This window comes from Zea mays, chromosome 2 (assembly GCF_902167145.1).
Source record: "Zea mays cultivar B73 chromosome 2, Zm-B73-REFERENCE-NAM-5.0, whole genome shotgun sequence".
NCBI classification, from domain to species: Eukaryota; Viridiplantae; Streptophyta; class Magnoliopsida; order Poales; family Poaceae; genus Zea; species Zea mays.
In genome coordinates this window covers 230,976,064-231,002,623 of record NC_050097.1, presented here as the reverse complement: position 1 = coordinate 231,002,623, position 26,560 = coordinate 230,976,064, and positions in this window count along the sequence as shown.

Below are 26,560 nucleotides of genomic sequence, written 5' to 3'. Positions count from 1 at the left end.
TCGTCCATTCCCATGGACACGGACTATTCGAATAGGTTTGAACTCTGCGTAGAGGGGTACACTTTACCCACTAGTCCGGTTCTGCGATCTCATGGCCAATGAGACCTGAATCCGAATCTCTTTCTTTCCTCGCACGTCCTTACCTTAACGGTTATACCGGAAGGAGTCAGGCCACCGCCATGTCCAAACCGGACAAAACATTCCCCCTCTTTATCCTCCCGGTGCTCCCTAGCCTTCATAACCCTGGGGTTTGGACCGTACGAGTTCAGATTGAGTGACTGCCCATACAGTCTCGAGTGGTTGTACTTATCATGAGTACAGGTAGTGAAGGATGACAAACCGGTCCTTATATGAGAGGATAATCCTTCTGCTCACACCTAACCCGGCTGAGCCATCACCTTAGGCCCTCCCCTAAACCAGGGAGTCCCTGATCATCCCTACTTAAAGGTGATAAGGGTGAATACCTTCATCATACCCATTTTGAAAAGCATTTTCTTTTGAAAACTCACACCTTTTCTCAAATCATTTGTAACAAATATATCAAGGATTGATTGCGGCAAGCGGTTGGGTGGCCATAATAACTTGTCTCAAAATCATATCATGCATAAAATAATAGGCTGAGGGTTGTGGTTGAAAAATCATAGGTAATTTATGCATCAAAGGGATCCAGTGAGCTTGTCGTGCTTATCCGGCGAAAGGGGAAGGGGAGCTCGCAGAACTGGCTTCTAGCTCCACTGCCTGGCGTAGACTTGCAGATCTGGCCTCCACGAGACGGCACGAACGCTCCGATAACTATGCAACATGAACAAGCAAACATACGAACCAGCAGGTATACCAACAAATATTTAGTATAGTGGTCAGAATAGCGATATATGGATGGGTAGAGTCTTGAGCAGAATCTGTGTCATGTGGTGATGAGATACTACTAATGGTGGAGCGGAGGTGCTTACCAGGAGGGTCGACTGGAGGCGAAGCGACACTATGCGTGTAGTCGGCAGAGCGGAGTAACTGAGTGGGTGGGGTGTTTGCCTTGGCTAAGGGTGAGTGTGTGTGGAGAGGGAGAGGGTAGCTGGGTGTATTTATAGCTGGGTGTATGTGGTGTAGCACAGTGAAGTTCACTGTTGGTGAGAATAGTGACGAATAAATCGTCTGACTTAGTATGAACAGGCAGAATATGGGACAAGAGTATTTTGGGAGTTTTCTGGAATATGAACCATGCTTAAAATATGACATGGTTGGATAGGGAATAGTTTGATAAGAATTTAGAAATGGAATCGGAGTTTGGAAGCCTGGTTCGAAGGAATCTCAAAGTTAAGCATGCTCAACTTGGAGAAACCTAGGATGGGTGACCAGATGGGAAGTTACCACTGGAAGGAAAATCACAGTCACCGGAGTTCGTATGACTGGAATATGGGTCTGGCTGGTCTTAGGTGGACTGGACAGCATGATGGATGAGTAGTTGAAATTTGGGGTGATCAGATGAACGATGAATAGTAACGATGAATAGTAACGACGAAAAGCAATTATAGATATCGTCGATGAACAATGACGATTAATAGTAACGATAACGAATAGTGCCATTGAATAGTAACGTTGAATAGTAACGATGAATAGTAACGTTGAATAGTAACGATGGTGAATAGTCGTATGAACGAACGATGAACGATGAATAGTGACTATGAACGAACGATGAACGATGAATAGGAACTATGAACGAACAAACGAACGATCGAATAATCGGACGAACGAACGATCGGAATTTCGGCAGCATAACGACAGGACAAAGATTATCTAGACGAATGATGAATAGGGACTATGAACGAACGATGAACGATCGAATGATCGAACGAACGAACGATCGGAATTTCGGCAGCATAACGGTTGAACAAAGATTATTTGGACGAATGAATGGACGAACGATTGAACAATCGGACGAACGGACGAACGAACCATGAACGATCGGACGAACGATCGAACGATCGAACGAATGAACAAACAAACTAAGAACGGGTGGACGAACGACCGAACGATCCTTGTGCTAGTGTGTGCTTGTGTGGGAAGTGGAGTGGGCGTGTGTGGGGGGAGGTAGAGAGTTGCCATTAAATGGCTTGGGGTGGCTTGAGCGGAGGCCCTCGTGAAAGTGCATTCATCCCTTTTGTGAGTTTTGGTGATTTGGATAACAACACATTTAAAGGTCTAACAAGTTTGCTAAGTGTTGAACAGGAAATTCAGTATGATGAATATACTTGAATAGTGTATAATGATCAGTGAACAAGGTTCAACACAAGGTCAAATAACCAGTGAGACAATGCAAATGGATATAATATGGTCTCTATATTGGTTTGAATAAATGGACAAGTCCTGAGAAATCACTATGCATAAATATGATCATAATAGAGGTTGAAGTGATTAAGAGGATTGGTCAAGCCAAAGTGAATAAGATATGAGGAATCGTGAATTGGCTTGACCATATTACTATTAGTCCATATATGAATATATGAGAATCAAACTAGAGCTTGATTGATCTTAGCAGTTATATCTAGATGACATTCAAGCAAGGTTCACAATATTGAAGAAATTATTCTCTCAATGGATGCTCAATAGGATGTGACTCAAGAATGGCTTGATAGGGTGAAGATAGCAAGGAAAGGGCTTCGAGGAACTAAGCGAAGGTGAAGGCCAAGCGATGGCTTGTAGACCGAGGTACCATGGCTAAGGTGAAGAAGAGAGTACTTGCACTAAGTCGATGAACTAATCAGCTATGAAGAGTTACAACATGTTGATGCATCAGTAAGGTGACTTGAAGCCATGATTTGAACTCATATATGGTGAAATGGCACAAGTCACAGGCTCGATTTGTGTTTGCTTCAAAAGGTGAGACAAAGATGTTTGTGATCCTTATGAAGCAACATCATGGAGAAATCACACTTGAGACACCAATGACTCAAGGAGTTTACTTAATTATATTTTATTTGACTTGAGTATAGGAATCGTCGTACTATCAAGGGGGGTCCATAAAGAAGGTTGGTGTTGGTACTAAAGCTCAAAATCCTTGATCTAAAACTTCCATTTTACCCTTGTTAATCCTTAGTGAAAGTATGTAGTACAACCTTTTTAAGTATATCTTGGCCAAAATTGCTTTTTGGAAAAACAGGTTCAACCGGTTTTTGCACTGTTCACCTTTTTGGAAAATACTGGTTCAGCCGGACACTCAACCAGACACTCAACCGGTTTTTGTCTGGTGGAAACAGGTTCAACCGGTTTTAAAACAGGTTCAACCGGTTTTTGCACTGTTCACTTTTTTCTGCCAGTCTGCTGTGTTAGCCAAAAAGTTGTGCGCAGCTTTTTGAAAAACCGGTTCAACCGGTTTTGGGACCGGTTCAACCGGTTTTTGGGCAGAAAAGTCAAAAACGGCTAGTTTTGGAGCCCCACCTATATATACTCACTCCCACCTCTCTCCTCGATAGAACAGCACGACTTGGACTCCATTCCTAACCTGAGAAACACCTCCCACTCTCTCTCACACACCTCTTGCCTCTCCCATTTCAAATCTTTGGAGAGAAATCTTTGAGTGAGTTTGAGAGCTGCAGTTTTTGTGCTTCATCTCCACATCTCTCTTGCTCTTCTTGATTCGAGCTTTGGTACTACATCGAGTTCTGTGTGGATTCATTACTCTTGGAGCTTCTAGCTCCTAGATGACTAGGTGTCTCTTGTGAGTCTCCAAATCTTGTGGAAGACCACAAGAAAGTTTGTATTACCCGCTCGTTTGAGCAAAGATTATTGCGTGGGCTTGACCTTTGTGGTCGGCAAAGGGAGGATTAGGGTTGAAAGAGACCCGACTCTTTGTGGGTGCCTCAACGAGGAAGTAGGGCACCTTAGTGGTGTGACCGAACCTTGGGATAAATCTTGTGTCTCTTTTGTTCTTGCTCATTGTGTGTTTGTGTTCTTCGTTCTCTCACCATTTCGTGGAAGATTTGTTTATATCCTTTTGGTGTGTGGATTTTGAGAAGTGCCCTTCTCATATCTACTACTTTGAACCCTGTGGATCATTTAGAACATCTCATTTCTAAAGTTAACTGGGTGAATTTCGAGATCAATTCAGTTTTACCCAGTTTGCTTCTAGTTTTTGTTGAAAAAGTTTTAACTTGCCTATTCACCCCCCCTCTAGGCAACTTTCAATTGGTATAAAAGCCTAATCCTCGTTCTAACGCTTAACCGCGTGAGGAAAAGATCATGTCGGGGGGACTAAGAAACGAAAGTGCTTCTAAGCTTGAAAAAGTTGAGATTGTCTCGACTTCATCTTTTGGTGCAGATGTTGATCCTAGGGCAATAGATCTTGCCATGAGAATCGCCAAAAGGATGTTCCTCAAAATGAAGGAAGATGAGGCGAAGAACAAAATTGAAGAAGAAAATGATCGATGGAGACCAAACGACGAATCCACCTCTTCACAAGGTTTGTCTTTCAAATCCACTTCTCATATGTGCTTTATTGCTAATGGGAGTGACAGTGAAAGCGAAAGTGAGGATGAGGAGGAGCAAGAAAGTGATAGTGAAGATGAGGATGATCTTCAACAATTCTTCGCTCAGCTAAGCAAGAAACATCGGATGAGCTTGCTCAAACTCATGAAAAGAGCGGAAGAACAAAAAGAAATGCTTCATAAGCAAGAAGACTTCCTCATTAGAAAAATCGAAGACTTAGAGAAGTTGACCAAAGAGCATGAGAAGCTAAAGTGCTCTCATGATAATTTGGTCCAAAGGTATGAAGACATTTCAATTGAGCAAATTAAAGTTGTTAATCATTCATCATATATTGCTCAATTAGAAAATAAAAATGCTATGTTCAGGAACACGATAGAAAGGCTAAATATTGAAAATCTAGCTTTGCAAGAAAAACATGATATGCTTGTGTGCTCTCATAATAAATTTATGGATTCACATATCATGTTAGAAATGGCTCATGAGGTTGTGTTAACTAATTTGAAATCATACCAACCTCACTTATGCACATGTACTCAAACAGAAACTATATTATCATGTGCTAACAAATGTTGCTCTCAAGAAAGCCAATCTTCCATTGAGCTAAAACTTTCAGGAACAAGTAATGTTTCCTATGCAAAAGAAAACAATGAGCTCAAGGAAGAAAATGAGAGGCTAAAAAGGAGCTTGATTCAATTGAAGGGAAAGTGTCATGCTCAACCTTCTCAAGATAACCGTGATAATATGGTGAAAAAGCTTGAGAAGGGGACAATAGTAGCATGCACAAAACCCCTTCAAAAGAATATCAAGCTTTCCAAGAAGGACATGAGCAAACATCAAGAGAAGAAAGCCAAAGCTCATGACAAGTGTCTCAACCACGCCTCCACATGCTCCACACAAAGTAACAAACAAGTCACTCTTCCAAATAAGAGAAGATGCGCTAGAAAGTGTTATCAATGTCATGAGAAGGGACATGAGATTAAGTCATGTCCCTACACAAAGGATAGTGGCTTAACTTTAGAAAGAAAGAGGCTCACTAACCATGTAGTAAACAAGAAGCAAGGAAAGAAGGAGTCTTGCAAAATTAAAAATCAGATTTGCTACACTTGCCGAAGAAAGGAACACCTATGCAAGGATTGTCCCATGAGTAAGTATCCTAAGCCTACCATGTCAATTCATTCATATTCGCTTAGGAGACCCAAAAATGACATTTGTGCTAGAAAGGTAATTAGTTCACCTAAAACTAGCACAAAGGCCATTTGGGTGCCTAAGTACTTATTAGCTAACCTTGGTGGACCCATCCAAAAATGGGTACCAAAATGTACTTAATAAGTTTTGCAGGTACCCAGAGATGATATGAAGCTTTGGGGGTGCTTGAGCGGTTTAACTCAATTCTTATCTCAAGCTATCAATCTTACATTGTCTATCCTTTAAGATTGACCCAAAGATGAATTGAGTTGTTATATCACTAACTTCATATTCATCTCTAGCAAGAACTTGTGTTGTAGGGAATAAGGATTAACCTTTGTGGGAATCAAGCAAAAGGCCTACAACCAAGTGATATCCAAAGGATGGTAACAATTAATTCTTAAGTGCACATTGCTTTTAATTGGTATATTCCTTTGTGTCTTTTGTAGCCACATAGGAAAAATGAAGCACTTGAGAATGAACTTAAGAGATTTTACCTTGCTTTGGAAAGGATCTAATTATATGGTAGATTGCAAGTTCATATTTTTATATTGTGACAATCTACATGCTTTAAATTGATTATATGTATCTTGTGGCATATTCCAAATTAATTACCGTGTTATTGCCATGACCTAGACATAAAGAGGATTATCCCATGTTCTTAAATGAATAGAGTGCTAAGTAAGAAATTCAAATTCTTATAGCACTTACCAAATGGGGAATTCTCTATATGACTAGAGTTGTGAGACTAATGTTTCTATCTAAGTGTTTATGTAGTCTCACAACATGAGAATGTGTTTCCCAAATGGAGTGTGCCATTCAACATTCAAAGAAGATCGAACCAATACTATGTGATGTATTCATTCTTGTTTAAATTGGTTTTGAGTCTTCTCCATTAATCACTCACCATGTTATGAATTAGAGTTGCCCTATAAACTTAATTAAATAATCATGCTACTTTCATCTTTTTTTCAATTGATGTTATGCATGATGCTTGTAAGGGTAATTTAGTTCATATCATGAGGTTTCCTTATTTTAGTAACCTTCTTGTCATTCATATACTAGAGGTTGCTAAATAGGAAACTATTGCTTGTGTTACTAATTCAATCTCTTTTAAGCTATTTCATGAAATTCATAAGTAGAGATTGTGCTCTTTCAATTGGTAAAATCACAAGCTTTAAAGGTTAATCTTCACCTAAAAGAAAGATTAGGAATGCTCAAGGCAAAGGTATGGAACTAATTGCTTCAATTGGTAGTTGATCAATAGTAGTTCCTTTCAAGTGGCATACTTTCAATTAGTAATAATCTATTTTATGAAAAGAAATGTCAATATGAAGGTTAAATTCCTTTTGGATTACATTTGTAAATTGGTGCATATTGTTAATTCACTCATACATGTGCATTGACTTAAAAGGAATTTAATTTATGCCTTTATGCCTCATAAATGATGATTTATTTGACATTCATATATAAATATCATCATTCATTAAATACTTCATTGTACTACTAATACCTCTTTTCAAAGTGCTTTTTTTACTAGTTTTAAAAGGAAAAGAGATAACAAGCTAAAGAAGGAAGTCTCCACAATTGAAGAAAAGAAGAATACTTAGGTGACACCATATCATATAGTAAGATCTTTCAATTGATATAACAAATGGTACATTCTATATGGTGGTAAGTATTCTTAGGCATAAGTTAATTCATTGCAAATTTTTCATGCCTTGACCAATATATGTAATGTACTCCTCTTGAGAATCTTCATTGAATTGAAAGTGCATTTGATAAGTCATTCAAATACTTGATGCACATATCTAGTGGGAGCACATTATATATATCTTGTGTCGTAGAGAATAAGTTTCCCTTGAGTAAGCTATACTAAGACAATCCAAAATGGTAAATTTGTATCTCATTCATATGTATTGTAATCTTTGTTTTCTAAATAGCTACTCTTGATGCAGTTTAAAATTCCCTTATCGTTAAATCTAAAAGTGCATAAGAATCTTTTTGTTGATATTCATGACATACATATGCACTAACATGGATATGATTTTTAAACTGTAAAAGGTACAGTTAGTGATCCATACTCTCTAAAATTTGGAAACCCATATTTTCATATCTTAGAAATCTACTTAAATCGGTATCCATATGCTTCACATTGAATTGGATCACTAAGTTGTAAATTCCATGTATAACTTGTCTTCATGTTATGAATGCTTATGCGACTAACCTTGATAAGATAGGTGCACCCAAGGTCAAGCTAGGTTCATCATCGAGAAGGCAACACAACGATGTATCAAGAAAAGGAGAAAAGGCTCCTATTCTTAACTCTTGCTTTTATCTGTGTGATTAAATATTGACTTGAAACCATGTAAGATGGTTGTCAAGTATATGTGGGTGCCTACACAAAGAGAAAGGCCACAATAAGGATTGTGTGGGTACTCAAGGCTCTTACTACTAATCTCAAAGGACCCAATTCAAATTGAGTACCAAGATATGAAGCTTAAACTTGTTTTGCAGGATCACTCCTTCAATGGATCAAGTTGGGTGTTCGATAATGAATGTATAAATCATATTTGGAGATAGTAGCAACGGTGGTAACAACTGAATCTCAAGTGCATATTTTTTAAAATCTTATCTCCTTTGTGACTTGTGTAGCCACTAAGGAAGAAGAAGCACCTGAGGACATACATCAGTTGTTGATTATTAAACAAAGGTCCAATTGGAAGAAAAATGAATCTTATCATATGATCAATAATTCAAAACTATGTGATGTATTATCTCTCTCTAATTAATTTGGATTTTATTCTTCCATATTAGACACTCATCATAATATGGCTTAAATTAGACCTTTGGACTTCATTGAATAACCATGCATATCTAAATCTATGTCATTCAATAATGTATTGTGTATAAGGGATTAAGAGAAATTTAGTCCATATTATGAGGTTTCTTTATTTTTAGCAACTCACCTGCCTTCCACATAAAAAAAGGGTTGCTAAATAAGAAACTAGTGCTTGTGCTACTAATGCCATCTCTTGTGTTGAGTTTATCCATAGAAAATCTATGTTAAGAGATGGTGCTTGTTTTAAATTGGATAAATCACAAGCTTAAAGGATACTATTCAACTAAAGTAAGATGAAGTTGATAAGAGGCCAAGGTATGAAAACTTCCTATCCTTCAGTTGTTTTAGTATTCTATCCTTAGTGGGATGTACCATAGTATAGGTTAAATTCATTGCATTATAAAATGTTCAATAGTGCATATAACTTTGACATCAACTATATGTGTGCACTAATTTAAAGGAATTTAGTCTATCCTTTTGGGTTTCAAGAATGATGGTTCATTTTCATCCACATATAAGGATCATCATTTGTGAAACCTTCCCATGTGTTTTAATGCTCTCTTTTCTAAGTGTTTGAACAAGGTCCTTCCAAGTGCTTTCAAGATGGATTCAAAATCTACGGATATAAGAGTCTTGGTTATTTCAATCATTGAGTTTCAATGGGTCTCATATCATGTATGATTGAACCATGCCAAGATGAATGAAGTTCAAGATTGCCTGGTTGGATGAAATCATAAAGAGAAAAGAAATCATAGTGATTCAAGAAGGGAGTTACACTTTTTGTCAACCAAATAATGAAGATGTAGTGACATATTTATATGATATCCTTCATTATGAGGTTTGAGGTTCATATTAGCATGCTTTACCCTTCAGAATTTCAATTGATATACTTTCAGTTCTTAAACTTTCAATTGGTTTAATTTTCATCATCTATGTAAAGCATGTTATGTTAAACCAAGATATAGTACAAACATCTCCTTTAACCTCGTATTGTTGATGTGCATAAGTGTACTTTGTGTACTCTTGCATGCACAAATTGAGGGAGAGTTTAGCCTATATCTTGTGAGACTAATGATTTCTTTCAAGTTCATGTTGTGTAGTATCACACCTTGGTGAAATAAGAACATCAAATGAGGATGAGTGGTTCCAAAGAAATGATCAAATAATTACCACATGTCACCCCATGGATTAGTTCTTTTGGGGAACGATATGTGTTCTCTAGCATGATTTCAATTGTTGCAAATTTATTATGCCCTGGCCAAGATATATGATGAACCCCTCTAAGAATCTTAATTGAATCAAGTGCATGTTACAAGTAATTCGAGTACTTGATGCACACATTTAGGGGGAGCTCATTCTATATCCTGTGTCCTTAAATACTAACATTTTCTTTTAGTGAACTTGTGTAGTTCTTTGAAAAGAATGGGTTTCTCTTGATTTTTTTGAAGAGGGTATGTTTGTCCTTGGCATGCTAAATTTACTCAATACATGTCGTAATGAAGACTGATGGGCATGAATGAAAATCATCTTGCTTTGTGCAAAAATAATGTCAAGCCTATCAAAAGCTAAGATGGAAATTCATGATTATAATGGAGACCATGTGGCGTAGAACAAAGGTGTGTCACTCCATGAACTATTGTATTACATTTTTTGTATCTAGGCTCTTACATGCTAGTGTGTGCATGTATATGCAATATCTTAAGTCTCACCATAAGGTTGCACTAGTGGTGATGATTATAGAATCTCTAGATATTTGATTAATACCTCTTGTGGTGATGTCATAAGTTTGTCTTAAGTCATCTTAGTGAGGTATGAGTCAAACATGCTAACTTCTCAAGAATCTTGGCTTAAAATATTGCATATCATGTCTATTAGTATACCTTTTGATTATGAGTAATTCCTTCAATTGGTGCAATTTCATATTTTCATACTTTATTTGTATTAAGGTTCAAATTGTAGAACTTAATCCCCTGACCTCACAAGTCCAAGTGCATAAGCTAAACAAGTATTCATCACTTGTATGCACACATTTAGGGGGAGAATGGTCTATAATTTGAATCTTTGAGACTAACTTCATTTCCAAGTCTATTATGTGTGTAGTCTCAAATTAGAAAGGAATCTTCGGGCAAAGTCAATCGCTTCCACTGCAAATTTTGATGGGTATCAAAAATTCTTTGCTCCAATAAATGTATCTTTTATACATTTCATAAGAGAATGAGTTTCTCTTGTATATGCTACTCCAAAATCATCTAAAACTGGTAAACATATATCATATTCTTTTGGATTGCAAATGTCTAAAGTAGCATAGCTTATAAATTCTCCTGTCTAGAACTTAATTGATTAAATAGTGCACATGTTTCTTATGTTGCATGATTATGTTCAATTGATACTCCTTTTATGCCAATGGTACTTTAAGTTGCAAATAAGTACTCTCAACAAATATCAATTGAATTCATATATATGTGTGCACTAAAACTTGAGGAGAACTTAGTGTACTATGCTATTAGTGATCTGCTTATCTATCAAATTGTATCAATTGGTGTTTTTCAATTGATATTTTTCATACATGATCATTAGTTGTATAATCCATACTTGTGAAATTTTCATGCTGCCTCTTGTTATGATAAGAAAATGCTAGGTGACATCTAGACTCCAGGTATCAAGATTTATCTTTCAATCAGTATGACAATATTCATTTGATATCTTGGACCTATGTCACAATTATGCCAACAAGAGATTGCAAAATGAACTCTAAATACAACACAAGCGTGGAACACCCCTTTGAAAAGGTAAAACGCAAAGGTACATCACTTATGACACTCCTCCATGAACTTTGTGCCATCTAAGGACCCTCTTCATGATAGTGTGTTCACATCATGCTTACTCATAATTTCTACCCTTTATATTCTTTGTATCCTTTTTTGGAGATTTATGACAAAGGGGGAGAAATTTTGAATTAAAGCTTACCTTTAGTCTTATGTAACTAAGTGTTAGAAGACTTTTGAAAAGGGGAGAATTAATTAACAAAAAGGTTGAATCATAAGTAAAACATAAGATGAAGGAAATTGATGAGTGCATAATATGTCATGAGCATCACGTTTATTTATGACACAAAGCACCCTATGAATAGTATGATATAAGTTGTCTTCACTCTTTGACCCAAATATGTGGTTTTGGCATTTGAGTACAAAATTGGTATTTTCTGAAATGCACATATTTAGGGGGAGGAAACTATATCATAGGATTCAAAATCTTATTTATCAAATCTTATGTAAGCTTTAAATGTTGTCATCAATCACCAAAAAGGGGGAGACTGAAAGTGCATTCATCCCTTTTGTGAGTTTTGGTGATTTGGATAACAACACATTTAAAGGTCTAACAAGTTTGCTAAGTGTTGAACAGGAAATTCAGTATGATGAATATACTTGAATAGTGTATAATGATCAGTGAACAAGGTTCAACACAAGGTCAAATAACCAGTGAGACAATGCAAATGGATATAATATGGTCTCTATATTGGTTTGAATAAATGGACAAGTCCTGAGAAATCACTATGCATAAATATGATCATAATAGAGGTTGAAGTGATTAAGAGGATTGGTCAAGCCAAAGTGAATAAGATATGATGAATCGTGAATTGGCTTGACCATATTACTATTAGTCCATATATGAATATATGAGAATCAAACTAGAGCTTGATTGATCTTAGCAGTTATATCTAGATGACATTCAAGCAAGGTTCACAATATTGAAAAATGATTCTCTCAATGGATGCTCAATAGGATGTGACTCAAGAATGGCTTGATAGGGTGAAGATAGCAAGGAAAGGGCTTCGAGGAACTAAGCGAAGGTGAAGGCCAAGCGATGGCTTGTAGACCGAGGTACCATGGCTAAGGTGAAGAAGAGAGTACTTGCACTAAGTCGATGAACTTATCAGCTATGAAGAGTTACAACGTGTTGATGCATCAGTAAGGTGACTTGAAGCCATGATTTGAACTCCTATATGGTGAAATGGCAAAAGTCACAGGCTCGATTTGTGTTTGCTTCAAAAGGTGAGACAAAGATGTTTGTGATCCTTATGAAGCAACATCATGGAGAAATCACACTTGAGACACCAATGACTCAAGGAGTTTACTTAATTATATTTTATTTGACTTGAGTATAGGAATCGTCGTACTATCAAGGGGGGTCCATAAAGAAGGTTGGTGTTGGTACTAAAGCTCAAAATCCTTGATCTAAAACTTCCATTTTACCCTTGTTAATCCTTAGTGAAAGTATGTAGTACAACCTTTTTAAGTCTATCTTGGCCAAAATTGCTTTTTGGAAAAACAGGTTCAACCGGTTTTTGCACTGTTCACCTTTTTGGAAAATACTGGTTCAGCCGGACACTCAACCGGACACTCAACCGGTTTTTGTCTGGTGGAAGCAGGTTCAACCGGTTTTAAAACAGGTTCAACCGGTTTTTGCACTGTTCACTTTTTTCTGCCAGTCTGCTGTGTCAGCCAAAAAGCTGTGCGCAGCTTTTTGAAAAACCGGTTCAACCGGTTTTGGGACCGGTTCAACCGGTTTTTGGGCAGAAAAGTCAAAAACGGCTAGTTTTGGAGCCCCACCTATATATACTCACTCCCATCTCTCTCCTCGATAGAACAGCATGACTTGGACTCCATTCCTAACCTGAGAAACACCTCCCACTCTCTCTCACACACCTCTTGCCTCTCCCATTTCAAATCTTTGGAGAGAAATCTTTGAGTGAGTTTGAGAGCTGCAGTTTTTGTGCTTCATCTCCAAATCTCTCTTGCTCTTCTTGATTCGAGCTTTGGTACTACATCGAGTTCTGTGTGGATTCATTACTCTTGGAGCTTCTAGCTCCTAGACGACTAGGTGTCTCTTGTGAGTCTCCAAATCTTGTGGAAGACCACAAGAAAGTTTGTATTACCCGCTCGTTTGAGCAAAGATTATTGCGTGGGCTTGAACTTTGTGGTCGGCAAAGGGAGGATTAGGGTTGAAAGAGACCCGGCTCTTTGTGGGCGCCTCAACGAGGAAGTAGGGCACCTTAGTGGTGTGACCGAACCTCGGGATAAATCTTGTGTCTCTTGTGTTCTTGCTCATTGTGTGTTTGTGTTCTTTGTTCTCTCACCATTTCGTGGAAGATTTGTTTATATCCTTTTGGTGTGTGGATTTTGAGAAGTGCCCTTCTCAGATCTACTACTTTGAACCCTATGGATCATTTAGAACATCTCATTTCTAAAGTTAACTGGGTGAATTTCGAGATCAATTCAGTTTTACCCAGTTTGCTTCTAGTTTTTGTTGAAAAAGTTTTAACTTGCCTATTCACCCCCCTCTAGGCAACTTTCACCTTGCCCCTCTATTTATAGCCATGGTGGGGGGATTAGGGGGAGGGGTGAGAGGATTAGTGGGAGAATGAGAGGATTAGTGAAAGATTAGCATGGATTTGTCTTGTATAAGTGTAATTAGCTTGTAGAGCTCACCGTATGACACCAGAGGCATACATATGTATGAGCATGAGGAAAGTTATTTAGAAAATATTTGTATGGACTGTAAAAATGACTCTGAAGGTATTTCTGAGGAGGAAAATATCTAGAGAATTATCGGTGGAATATTTGGGTAGTATTTTTGTGAAGAATCAGAGGGGGTCACTAGGGAAATATCTGGGCAGTATTTCTGGAAAGAATTTGAAGGGGATCACTGGAGAAATATTTGTAGGATATTTTGAGGAGGATTTTAGAGATAATATAGACCACTATATTTTATTTGTTGATATCAACTCGCAAACAAACATTTTTAAATGAAATTTGAAATTCATTTTGAATTTAGAGCGAGTTTGAGAAAATTCCAAGATTTGAATTTTTGGGATGCTACAATCTCCTATGTCAATCTCCTCCAAAGGATCGGCCGATGTAAACCCCTGTCCTAGTTTATCAAGATCACTGAATTCCTCTATCATGTCCCCCACAGAGGAATCAGATGATCTTTGTGTGATGGCGGACTCTCCGGTCTCGGGGGCCGGATTATCCATAATACTGTCTTTACGCTGTGGTAGATGTTTGGTCTTAAAGTCCAAACTGTTTTGTGAAAGACTAGACCATCCGGCCTTAGAAGTCGAACTGTCCGTGACCAAGGACTCATGAATTTTGTGTGTACTCATCATTTAAACTTTATTTAGGATTTAGCCGATTCTCCATCGGCTCTAGCATTACAGGAATGAAACCCTTCTTATCTATACTTATGAACTGATAATCATAAAAATCTACTCCTGTGAGACATGTAGCAGTCTCATAAGTCCAGAGTATAGGGGCATCGGCCACAGCGATACAGGCCGATACATCAGCATGTACTTGTTCTATATCATCGCCTACCCATTGTATTAACATTTGATGTAATGTAGAAGGTATACATTGGTTGACATGAATCTAATCTCTGCCTAGGATTAGACTATAATTTCCTTCTACATCAGCGACGAAGAATGCAGCGGCAAGGGTCTTAGTCCCGATGGTTAATTCAACGGACGTGACTCCCCTAGCTTTGATCGAACTATCAGTTCTAACACCACTGAGGGTCATGTTGGTCTTGACAAGTTCGTCATATTGGTTACCTAATTTTCTGTATAATGAATAAGGCATTAGATTTACAGCTGCCCCTCCATCTACCAACATTTCAGCAATTGGTATTCCATCAATGTGACCGTGCACGAAGAGCGGTTTTAAATGATTTACCGATTCCTTTGGTTTAGTAAAGGCAGCTTTTTAGGACCAAAATCAAACTGGGCAACAATAGGTTCATCGTCGTCGACAATAGTACAATCGGCGGAAAATGTAATAACATTTACATCCATACCTGGGCGCTCTGGAGAAGCTTCATAGTCGACCAGGTCTTCTCCCAGTAGGTCGTCCTCCTCCATTGGTGTTGGCACATCGTCGAAGGCGTTCTGGTGTGGTGCGAACGGTCCGGACTCAGGAGTCGGACGGTCCGCGCCTGGTGCAGATTGTCCGGCCTTGTTAGCCAGGCTGTCTCCCATACCCGCAGGGTACTGCACAAGTGTTGTTTTATTTTCTATTTTTGTGGTCATTTGCTTTTCCTCAACAGCCTTTGGTCTCCATTTCTTTTATGGTGGCGGGTACTGTGGATGTGTGTCATTGAATATCTTTTCCGCCTCCTTTTCCTGGCTCTCTTTTACTCTTAGGTGCTGTAATTTTAGCTTTTGGGACCGTATCAATCCCGCTTGGCACCATCGAGGCATGGAGTATTTTGGAACGGCTGTTTTGATGGTAGCCGTATCTTCTTTTTTTGGTTGTGTTGGCCGATTCACCAAAAATCATCAGCCCTTCATTATCTTCCTGTATGATGACATCTGCAGTACCTATTTGATGATATCCTTTTTTGTTGTCCTTTCGGTCGCTGCAGGTATATGCCCCCCTGCAGGATTGGTCGGCATTTGAGGCCGAGTACTCCAGCAATCTTGTTGGGCCTGTGTCTGGTGACCGAATTGAGCGACGCTCAATCGGTCTTGTACTGGAGGTGCCAAACTGTTGAATACAGATGTTTGGGGTGCCCCCCAAGCGGGGTACTGTGGCATCCCAAATGGATTTGGTGGTATGCCCCACATTTGATTTGGGACATATGGTGGAGGTAAATATGTGTATGGATATGGCATAGGTGGATAAGGGGGTGGAGGTGTCCATGTAGGTATGTTAGGTCTCAATTCGACAGTATGACCTTCCATTTCTTCCGATTGGTGGGGTGGTCCAATCGGTCTTACCTGACATTGCTCACAAATGGGCGAGCGAGGTCGCTTTGCTGGCCGGTCACTGGGCCGGCCTTCTTTTTCACATATTTGGACAATAATTGATCGAAAGTCGGGCTGGATTTGACCAGCCGACCAGCTGCTTTAAATGTATTTGTTTTCCACATACCTATCTCTGGTCGTCGTGGTTTGAAGGTACGCGGTCGTTGCGGGTCTTGAGTATGATCGGACCGTCCGCTGGAATTCTCTGGACCGTCTGCGCCTGTGCGTCGGACCGTCCGAGATGCGCAACACTAGCTCCTGCTCCTTGGCCTGCGCTTGCCCCCAGCGCTGGAGGTCGTGATGGTCACCTTAAGAGTCTCCCCTCCATCGGGGGTCTTCTCGGCCACCACTTTCCTGCAAGAAATTTTATGATTGCCATCGGCCTCTATTGTGTTGCCGATGATTATCTCTTTGTCTTTGCCCTTATCGGCTCTGTTTGGCCGAACCAAGATCCTCTTGCCCTCAAAATCGATCATGTTCATTGAAAAGGGCTCCGTGTCCACCTGCATTTCCTGAAATTTCAATCGTCCTTCGTTAATGGCCGATTGAATCTGTCGACGGAATACATTACAATCATTAGTGGCATGATAAAATGAGTTATGCCACTTGCAGTATGCACGACGTTTCAGCTCGTCGGCGGATGGAACAGTGTGATTTATTTTAATGTTGCCATTTTTGAGTAATTCATCAAATATCTTATCACATTTACCAACATTAAATGTAAATTTAACCTCCTCTTGTTGTTTATTTTGAACCGGCTGCAAGGAGGAACAAGCCGAAGATTTGGCCTGCTTTGGCCAAACCATTTCAGCAGTGTACACTTCTGTTGATTCGTCATCCGAGCTACTTTGGTCGCACTCTACTATATGGACATTGTGACGAATGGTTTTGGTAGTCTCTTTGCTTCGGATTTCACAGCCAAAGCTCTCTTGTGTAATTGTGCTAGCGTAAAAAATTGGATGCCTTCTAATCTTTCTTTTAAATAATATCGTAGTCCATTAAAGGCTAATCCTGCTAGCTGTTTTTCTGCTAAGTGTATTTGGAAGCATCGGTTTCTTGTATCCCGGAACCTCCGGATGTATTCATTAACCGACTCATCCTTCCCCTGTCGCAGGGCCACTAGGTCTACCAAATCTAACTCATAGTCACCAGAGAAAAAATGGTCATGGAATTTTTGTTCTAACTCCCCCCATGACGAAATAGAATTAGGAGGTAAAGTGGCGTACCACGCAAACGCGGTTGCTGTTAAAGACAATGAAAATAAACGTACGTGAAATGCTTCTATGTCGGCCAATTCTCATAATTGTGCTAAGAACTTCCTATGTGTTCGCGCGTGTTTTTTCCTTTGTCACCCAAAAATGTTGCGAATTCGGGTATCCTGGTTCCCTGGGGGTATGGGTGGTGATCAAATCGGTTGTCATAAGGTTTCCGATATGATTGCCCCCCAGGTACCATGCTTACTCCGAGCTTATCCCGGAACGCCCCGGCTATTTCCTCCCTCACTATGTCGATGGCAGTCGGTGCGAGACCACCGGCTCTCTGGTCAAACATAGGTGGGGTTGGCTGGATATTAGCGTGTTGTCTTCCCCCCCCCCCATTGGTTTGAGCTATGTGGCGCATTGCCATTTACCCTATACGACTCATAGGATTGATCGTTCCTTTCCGGCCTTCTAGGCAGGGCCAGAAAGCTTTCCTGGGCTCGAGATTTTGTATTAATGGGTTGATGCATCACGTAATGTGATGGGAAGTGTTGCTGGGACGGGTGAGGATTCAGGTAACAATCCTGCTCAAAAAAGTCATGTGCGGACTGTCCGGACATGTGCCCGGACCGTTCGTGATTATATGTGGACCGTCCATCGTTGTATGTGGATGGTCCGACTGGGTAGTTTAGATTATGTGTCATATGTGGTGGCTCGGATGCATGTCTGGGTAACTCAATAAAAATGGGCCCGGCTGTTGCTGGCCCGGATGGTCCGCGCTCACGTGCAGACGGTCCGGGCATGTGCAGATCGGCTGATTTACTGCCGATTTGCGGTTGCTCAGGGTATGTGTCCATCGGCATCCCATAAAGCGGTTGTGACTGGTCGTGACAACCTATAGCCGATGTATTACGCGTGTTACCCCCTAATTCAACCTCGTGCGATGGAAAATTTGCAATACTAGATTTATCAAATGCACATACTAGTATCCTATAATTGTTTTGCATACCCCCTATGATATTCTGTATTTGTTCTTGCTGTTCGTCTACATAATTCTTAAGAGATTGTAGCTCGTTTGTGTTACTTACATTAGGGATATCTGGTGTGGGTCAGAGCGAAGCTGGATCCGTCGCCCGTTGTCGGACGACTTTATTGTTCCTATCCACCTTGAAGTTGGCTAGGAACTTTGCTCTCGCCTCTTGAATCAGCTACTCCTTATGCTCCTCAAACTAGAGCTGTTCATCAACCGGCAAGGTTTCCCAAGTCGGCTCTATAATGTTGCTGGGGGAGACTTCACTTGAACCGGCCATTGAGGGCCGATTTGATGGGTCTAGATGTGTTGTCCCCAGCGGAGTCGCCAAAAAGTATGTTGACGCCTTTTGGGGCGCCAATCACTCAACACGAACCAGCGGTGGTGCTCTCTACACAGGGGCGGACGGTCCGCGGCCTGGCATGAGGCTAGGGTTCATGCCTGACGACCGGACGGTCCGAACGGTCTGCGCGTGCGCAGGGGCGGCGGAAGATCACCGGTGGCGCCTGGATCTCGCTCCCGGGAGGGACCCCGTCGGGGAGGAGAGATCCTAGGTGATGTCTAGGCTCGGCAGGCCAACCTAGACTCCTCTAATCGACATAGAGTCGAAGAGAAGTGAATAATTTGGGGATTGGAAGGCTAAACTAGAACTAGACTAGAACTACTCCTAGGAAATAAATGTGAAATAGAAGTGTTATTGATTCGATTGATGATTAAAAATCGGCCGTATACCTCTCTATTTATAGAGGAGGGGGGCTGGACCCTTTACAAACTAAATTCCGAGCTAATTCCGCGAATCTAGCTAACAACCGTAGCATAAAACTCGGAACCCTAATCTGTTCTGCGCACACGCGGACCGTCCGGCCCACAGGCGCGGACCGTCCGCAGCTCAATTTGGTGCCCAACAATATTGTATTTGCTATTTTTATAGTTTTTTAAGATGTCAGATGACTTTTACACTTTATTTATAAAATGTTAGATGATTGTATGACCTTTTTATTTGACCATATTATATTTAGTAAAAAAATATTACATGCTTATTTGTTGATTGTACCACTTCTATTATGAAAAAAATAAACTCGACCACCCATCACTAAAATTCTAGCTACGTCACTGACATGTATGGTGGCAAGAGAATTCCAAACAGGTATGCCAAGGTGCTGGTCAACTAGGTCCACCCGGAACACATAGACGATGAAATTGACATACCCACTCTAGACGGGAGCATTGAAGGCAAGGAAGTGCTTTGGGACAAGTCAAACATATACCTAGTTGAAGATACGATGTCATCACATCCGTCAACGTCTCCCATGCGTCACGATGGCGACAACGACCACCACCATAGTGACAGTGAACTAGGCGGCAATCCGCCAGACAACTCACTAGGCAGTCCTCCTGTCACTAGCAAGGCACAACAAGGAAGAAGGTCGGCAACATCACCCGACAACACTACACCCCTGCAAGTGATCCAAAGGAGGATGAACAATCATGTCTGCCCACACCAAAAAAGACATCACATCCACAGACACAAGTAGTGGGGCCCAGTCATGGGTACACCAACATGGAGAATGCGGTCATCAGCATAGCAAAAGAATACTGAAGCTCAGTTATGTTTCCAAGGTCTGCTTATGAACGATATCATAGTTGGAGTTACTAGCAAAGTTTGACTATCTCATGTACTGTATAGCCCCAAGTCACCAGTTGCATGGCCCCATTCGGATGACTGCCCTAAAAACCATGAGTCGGTCAAGTTCATGTTAACCTTGGGTGAACTCACGGAGGAGCCATGGGATGTGAGGATGTTCCACATTTGGTACATGGAGGCGGCAAAAGTAGGTGTGTGTTCTTTCATTATCCACATGCCGCAGAAGTGTGTTTCCTTCTGATCAGATGATATAGTGGTAGATTTCCACGACATGCATAGGCTCCTGTGGCACAAGGACCTCAACCTCACTCAAGTCACCTTATTTTCTCTGTAAGTTAATTGCAATTTTCACACACTTACATTACTCACGCTACTATAGGAAAGAATAATAGTAATAATGTCATGCCTTGTGTCCTTGCACGATGCAAGCATATGTATGCGAGAGATTGGGCGAAAATGTTCATTACCTCTCTCTGATGCGTATTAACAAGGGAGTCATCAAGGGTTATAATATACCAGACAATCATGACAAGCTAGTCAGCTTGAAGCTTGACAAGAGAGAGAGAGAGGAAGCACGGAAATACTGAAGAACGAGTTGAGATTTAACACATGGATGCACTTGTATAGAGTCATGAAGAATGCCATGAAAAGTGGTTGTGTCATGGCCGCCCACCAGTTTGGGTAAGTAAAATGGATATTGCGAGAGTTCAAGTTGATGCTTGGACAACCACTAAGATTTGAAATCTGTATTGTGCAGCGAGGGTATCATGGGCCACTGGATTGTATTTCTAATCTATCCTCGGGATGGTAGGGTCGTTGTACTGGTCAAACTTCCTAGCCTATGTGAGAGAGACAAGATCTGTACAATGGCATTTGGATATTATTTGTCGGCGTTTCGACCCCGGGGGGTCCCTGGACCGACGAGTAAATTGTCGCCGCGTGTTCCAGCCCAGATGGGTCAGCGTGAGACGGAGCACGAAGGGGGGCAAGAGAGAGGGAGACAGGCAGAAAAGGGGAAACCCGTGGCCTTCGTGTTGCCCTGCGCCCAGGTCGGGTGCGCTTGCAGTAGGGGGTTACAAGCGTCCGCGTGGGAGAGAGCAAGAGACTTCACGCGTCGTCCCATTCCCCCGCGCAGCCAACCTTCTCGTACGAGAGCCCTGGACCTTCCTTTTATAGGCGTAAGGAGAGGGCCCAGGTGTACAATAGGAGATGTAGCAGTGTGCTAACGTGTCTAGCAGAGAGGAGCTAGTGCCCTAAGTACATGCCGTCGTGGTAGCCGGAGAGGTCTTGGCACCCTGTTCATGTGATGTCGTGGCCATCGGAGGAGCGCTGGAGCCTTGCGGAAGGACAGCTGTCGGGGCTATCGAGTCCTTGCTGATGTCTCCTTGCTTCCGTAAGGGGCTGAGAGCCACCGTCGTCATGGAGCACGCGGGGCGCCATCATTATTTGTTTACCGGGGCGAGCCAGATGGGACGCCGGTCTTGTTCCCCGTAGCCTGAGCTAGCTAGGGGTAGGGTAATGATGGCCCCTCCTATGACGTGGTCGGTCCGAGCCCTGGGTCGGGCGAGGCGGAGGCTCCTCCGAGGTCGAGGTCGAGTCTGTCTTCCGAGGTTGAGGTCGAGTCCGAGCCCTGGGTCGGGCGAGGCAGAGACCATCGTCTGAGGCCGAGGCTGAGTCCGAGCCCTAGGGTCGGGCGAGGCGGAGTTCGTCGTCTTCCGGAGCCGAGGCTGAGTCCGAGCCCTGGGGTCGGGCGAGGCGGAGTTCGTCGACTTCCGGAGCCGAGGCTGAGTCCGAGCCCTGGGGTCGGGGAAGCGGAGTTCGTCGTCCGAGGCCGAGACAGGGGCCGAGCCCTGGGGTCGGGTGAGGCGGAGCTTCCTATGGCGCCCGAGGCCGGACTTGGCTGCTGTCAGCCTCACTCTGTCGAGTGGCACAGCAGTCGGAGCGACGCAGGCGGCGCTGTCTTCTTGTCAGGCCGGTCAGTGGAGCGGCGAAGTGACTGCGGTCACTTCGGCTCTGTCGACTGAAGGGCGCGCGTCAGGATAAGGTGTCAGGCCATCCTTGCATTAAATGCCCCTGCGACACGGTCGGTCGGTGTGGTGATCTGGCCAAGGTTGCTTCTTGGCGAAGATTGGACCTCGGGCGAGCCGGAGGTGTGTCCGTTGCTTGAGGGGGCCCTCGGGCGAGACGTGAATCCTCCGGTGTCGGCTGCCCTTGCCCGAGGCTGGGCTCGGGCGAGGCGAGATCGTGTCCCTTGAGTGGACCGAGCCTTGACTTAATCGCACCCATCAGGCCTTTGCAGCTTTGTGCTGATGGGGGTTACCAGCTGAGATGAGGAGTCTTGGGGGTACCCCTAATTATGGTCCCCGACAGTAGCCCCCGAGCCTCGAAGGGAGTGTTAATACTCGCTTGGAGGCTTTTGTCGCACTTTTTGCAAGGGGACCGGCCTTTCTCGGTGGCATTTCGTTCCGGTGGGTGCGCGCGAGCGCAACCGCCGGGTGTAGCCCCCGAGGCCTCGGAGGAGTGGTTTGACTCCTTCGAGGTCTTAGCGTGTTTCGTGATGCTTCGACCGGTCTGGTTGTTCCCTCATGCGAACTGGCCATAGCCCGGGTGCACAGTCGAGTCCCAAGTTCTCGGGCTGGTATGTTGACGCTGTCAACGGTTTGGCCGGAGCTGGGTTTGCGAGAGCAGCCCCCGAGCCTCCGCACAGAGCGAGAAGACGGTCAAGGACAGACTCGACTTTTTTACATACGCCCCTGCGTTGCCTTTCCGCAAGGAGGAGGGGGGAAGCGCCATGTTGCCCTCGGATGGCGCCGAACATGGTGTCTCCAGTGAGTTGCTAACGGGTAATCCGAGTGGACGCCCATGCCCCATTCGTTAGGGGTCGGCTAGTGGCCTGGAGGCGCGCTCCAAAAGTACCTACGGGTGATTTGCCGGACCCGGTCCCCTTTTGACGGGGTCCGAGGGCTCGATGCCTCCGTCTGGTGGGATTCCGTTACAAGATCATTCCCGTTGGTCTCGGAAATGTCCTAGGGTACCTCGGGAGCGTAGCCCGAGCCTTGGTTATGTATCGAACGTACCCAGGGTCATCCCTCGCTCTATGTCTGAGGCGGCTGTCGAACCCTTCGGGGGCCAGCCTACGAACCCCTGATCAGTAGTGGGCGCGGAGCCCGAGTGGCCTGAGGCAGCCGTTGAACCCTTCCGAGGGGTCGGCCTTCGAACCTCTGACCAGTAGTGGGCGCGGAGCCCGAGCGCTCTGAGGCGGTTGTTGAACCCTTCCGAGGGGCCAGCCTTCGAACCTCTGATCAGTAGGGGGGCTCGGGGCCCGTTTCCTTCGCGGAGAAGGATCCCTTTCGGAGTATCCTCTTTCCCGATCCCTGAGGCAAGAGAGAGAAAGAGGAAGTGGAAAAGGATACGAAATCGAACGACGTGGTGCATCTTTTTGACGCGGTCATTATGGCGGAGGTGAAGCGTCGCCTGCTTCGCCTGCCAAAGGTGCCGCCTGTCCTGCCGCAGATTTAAAGCGACGGGACGAGTGGCTCGCGGGGCGGCCGTTGTGCGTGCGCGAGCCGTTCGAGGAACGGAACACGGGCGCGTCGTCTTCACGTCGTGGGAGAGGGTTCTCTCGCTGTCCCAGGAGGGGACGTGAGCTTGCTGACGACTTGACCGCTGCTTCCGCCCGCCTGCCACCGCCATTACTGCCGGCTCGTTTCTGGCCGTATCGACCGTCGCGCCTTCTCCCGCGGCTGGCTGACCCGTGACCGATGTGCTCGGTTGGCACTATTGGGCTGTGCGCAGGGTCGCCTCGAGTCGCGGCACTGGTTCCGTAGTCGAGGAGGCGCGGTACTGGCGCAAGTGGCGGTGCAGTTTCTCGCACGTAGTAACCGGCGCGCCGGTTACATGACGTGTGGGCCTGGGCCTCCATGCTGGACGCGTCGAAGCCAAAAGGGTGCGCCCCCTTGGTGCGGTTGCATGCCGCCTGCATGGCGGCTCGCCCTTTCACCCGCTGGTCTGGGCGAAAGTGGAGGAATGCTTGTAACCACTGGGCAGTTACACGCACCGCGCGCGGCAGTTTGGCTTCTTCTGCCCTGGGCCAGCTTGCATGACGCGTGGGACCCAGCCCCCGTGTCGTAGGGGGAGGACCTTGGAGCGTGTTGGAGAAGACTCAGCCCGCGACGGCTGAGGATGCAAGTGGGGAGAGTTGCCTTTAAAAGGAGGGTGACCCCCTTGAAAGGCAACCATGTCTTCGCGCTCCCCTCATGCATCGCGTCTTTCCACCTTCCGAGCCCCCGGATGGGGGGCGCCTGCGGTTCTTCCGCCTTTCGGCTCGGTCGAGGGGCAGCTCTCCTCGGTGGAGATATTGTAGGTACGGGGTCTGCCAGTTTCGATTAGGCGTGACCCCGCTCCGCTCTTCCTCGACGCGCAGTGCCTCACCCTCGGGGGCCGAGGGTGCCTCGGGCTAAGCCGAGGGTACCTCGGGCTGGGCCGAGGCCTTCTCGGGCTCGGGCGTGTCGTCGGTCTTGACTAAGGGTTGATGTAGGTCTCGGGAGAAGACGTCCGGGGGAACCATTATCCGCCCCGAGGCTATCTTAGCCAGCTCGTCCGCAGTCTCGTTGTATCGTCGGGCGATGTGGTTGAGCTCGAGCCCGTAGAAGTTGTCTTCCAGGCACCGAACCTCATCGCAGTAGGCTGCCATCTTCGGGTCGCGGCAGTGGGAGTTCTTCATGACTTGGTCAATGACAAGCTGCGAGTCGCCGCGAGCGTCGAGGCGTCGGACCCCTAGCTCGATGGCGATGCGCAACCCGTTGACCAGAGCCTCGTACTCAGCCACGTTGTTGGACGCCGGGAAATGGAGGCGCAACACGTAGCGGAGGTGTTTCCCGAGGGGTGAGATGAAGAGCAGGCCCGCGCCCGCTCCAGTTTTCATCAGCGACCCATCGAAAAACATGGTCCAGAGTTCCGGTTGGATCGGAGCTGCTGGAAGCTGGGCGTCGACCCATTCAGCCACAAAGTCCGCCAAGACTTGGGACTTGATGGCCTTCCGAGGGGCGAACGAGATTGTCTCGCCCATGATTTCCACCGCCCACTTTGCAATCCTACCCGAGGCCTCTCGGCACTGGATGATCTCCCCCAGGGGGAAGGATGACACAACAGTCACCGGATGAGACTCGAAGTAGTGTCGCAACTTCCGCCGCGTCAGGATCACCGCGTACAGCAGCTTCTGAATTTGTGGGTAGCGGATCTTTGTCTCGGACAGTACCTCACTGATGAAGTAGACCGGCCTCTGGACGGGCAATGCATGCCCCTCTTCTCGTCTCTCAACCACGATCGCGACGCTGACCACCTGAGTGGTAGCGGCGATGTAGATCAAGAGGGCTTCTTCGGCAGCAGGGGGCACCAAGATGGGCGCGTTCGTGAGGAGCGCCTTCAGGTTCCCGAGGGATTCCTCGACCTCAGGGGTCCAAGTGAAGCACTCGGCCTTCCTTAAGAGGCGGTACAGAGGTAGGCCTCTTTCGCCGAGGCGCAAGATGAAGCGGCTCAGAGCCGCAAGGCATCCCATGACCCTCTGTACGCCTTTCAAGTCCTTGACGGGCCCCATGTTGGTGATGGCCGCGATTTTCTCTGGGTTGGCCTCGATGCCCCGCTCGGAGACAATGAACCCCAAGATCATGCCTCGGGGGACTCCGAAGACACACTTCTCGGGGTTGAGTTTTACGCCTTTCGCCTTGAGACACCGGAATGTCGTTTCAAGGTCGGAAAGGAGGTCGGAAGCTTTCCTCGTCTTGACTACGATGTCGTCGACGTAAGCCTCAACCGTTCGACCAATGTGTTCACCGAACACGTGGTTCATGCACCTTTGGTACGTCGCACCCGCATTCCTCAAACCAAATGGCATAGTAACGTAGCAGTACATGCCAAAAGGTGTGATGAAAGAAGTCGCGAGCTGGTCAGACTCTTTCATCCTGATTTTGTGATACCCTGAGTAGGCATCGAGGAAAGACAGGGTTTCGCACCCAGCAGTGGAATCCACGATTTGATCGATGCGAGGCAGAGGATAGGGAACTTTCGAACATGCTTTGTTTAGACCAGTGTAGTCTACACACATCCGCCATTTCCCTCCTTTCTTTCTCACAAGCACAGGGTTGGCAAGCCATTCGGGATGGAATACCTCTTTGATGAACCCTGCAGCCATCAGCTTGTGGATCTCCTCGCATATGGCTCTGCGCTTTTCTTCGTCGAATCGGCGCAGGGGCTGCTTCACGGGTCGGGCTCCAGCTCGGATATCCAGCGAGTGCTCGGCGACATCCCTCGGTATGTCAGGCATGTTCGAGGGACTCCACGCAAAGACTTCGACGTTCGCGCAGAGAAAGTCGATGAG